The following is a 1,719-nucleotide window of genomic DNA, read 5'->3' as shown; positions in this document are numbered from 1 at the left end:
ACTGCATAGCCAAGTGTGGAGTTCAGTCAGTCCGAGTGTGCATTCGGCTTGAGAAGCTCACGTTTGTTCAAATCATGCCATGTCCCCAGCACCTACAGATCCTTTCCCACGACCTTGCAAAGAACTGAAATTCCTAAACTTCTCATAGATGGACAAAATATACCGTCATCTGAGAGGAGTCTTAGTATAAAAGAAGGACATCGTGCATATGCAAGTGTATACATACTTGCCTCAAAATTCACAGGATATAAAATAATAGGATGTATTCCATTGCCACACTCCCATCCTATATTGGATAATATGAAAAAAAAATAGTGTCCTATTTTCTTTAGTGGGATAAAAGTCAACTGTGGGTACTCATCAGAGCACTGCATGAGAGTGATTTTTTTTCTTTTTCAACTCAAAATGCACGGACACAGGTATACAAACTCAATAAAGCAAGCTAAACGTGTTTTTTAATCCTAATTATTTAGTAAGGGTGGGAAATGATTTCCAAGGGGAAAGGTAAATCCTTTAGAAAAGTAGTGCTCACATCGGCAGCTCATATACTAAAAAACTGGGACGATACGGAGAAGATTAACGTGGCCCCTGAGCAAGGGTGACACGCAAATTCGTGAAGCGTCCCGTTAAAAATAGATAAATAAATAAATAAAACGACACGAAAGTAAACGTCAAAAATAAGAGAGCAGTAAGGATAAGAAATGAAAAGATACAATTGAGAACTTTTTCCTTTTTTTTAAGCAAGTGGAAGTTAGGAGGATTCAAGCGGTGTTAAAACATTTATGTGACTGTGAAGCGCGTCTGCGGTTTCAGGGCCTGTTTCATAGCTGTCGGTGTATTACAGCTAAGTCCTGAAATCGGAGCCCACTGAAAGCTTATCTGAGAAAGAAGGAAGGAAGGACAGAAGAAGCCAGGGAGGAGGGCCAGGGAGGAAGGATGGGCTTTAGAACATTAAAGAAAGAAAGAAGAAATAAAGTCAACCCGTCAGTCGTTGCAGAGAGGACTTTGACTTACATCTTCCCACTGGGTTATTTTAAAGAGAGGCCGAAAGCTAGCTCACGGAAAGGAGTTCATTTGTTTTAAAAATGTTTCTTCTTAACCTTCAGCATGCTGACTCTATTGTCTTAATTTTACTGCACGTAGTACCCTCAACCCACCGCCCGTGTGCCATGTTGCCCCTGTGGAAGGAGCATAAAGGTCCCCAGAGGCGTCCGCCTCCTGCTCCGTGAAGCTGGTGAGTAAGCGTGCTACCTCACATGGCAAAAGGGACTGTGCACATGTGCTTAATTAAGAATCTCAGATGGGGAGGCTCTCCTGCATTCCCTGTGGACAGCAGTCTTTATAGGAGAGGTGGTATGACACTGGAAGCAGGTCAGAGGTCAGAGGGATGCCATCTCCAGAAGGGGACCTTGCATCAAGGAATGTGGGCAGCCTCTAGAAGTTGGCCTTAGCAGCACCTTAGTAGTACCTTAGAGCCTGCAGAAGAAATGTGGTCCTGTGACACAATGATTTCAGGACTTCGACCTCCAGAACTCTTAGAAAATAAATTTGCATTGTTTTAAGCCCCCACGTTTGTAGGACTTTGTTACAGCAGCCACAGGGCACTTGAATACGTGCTCCTTGCAGATTTCCTCCCTGGCTTTTCTCTCCACTGTCTCGAAATTTATCCATGAAGTCTATGAGGCCCTGCGACTCAGAAGGAATCTCTCTCTCTGGCTT

The 1,719-nt window shown here is 43.5% G+C and overlaps 1 non-coding gene across 1 annotated transcript; it reads left to right on the top strand.

Annotated features, from left to right (window-relative positions):
- Nucleotides 1-524: 524 nt before the first annotated feature.
- On the top strand, nucleotides 525-633 carry LOC116592164. The gene has a single exon (XR_004286348.1). It is a non-coding gene; the product is annotated as a U6 spliceosomal RNA (small nuclear RNA).
- The last annotated feature ends 1,086 nt before the right edge of the window (nucleotides 634-1,719 follow it).

Source organism: Mustela erminea, chromosome 5 (genome assembly GCF_009829155.1).
Source record: "Mustela erminea isolate mMusErm1 chromosome 5, mMusErm1.Pri, whole genome shotgun sequence".
Classification (NCBI taxonomy): domain Eukaryota; kingdom Metazoa; phylum Chordata; class Mammalia; order Carnivora; family Mustelidae; genus Mustela; species Mustela erminea.
The sequence above is the reverse complement of the archived record's forward strand: the minus strand, read 5'-3'. Positions and strand labels throughout refer to the sequence as shown.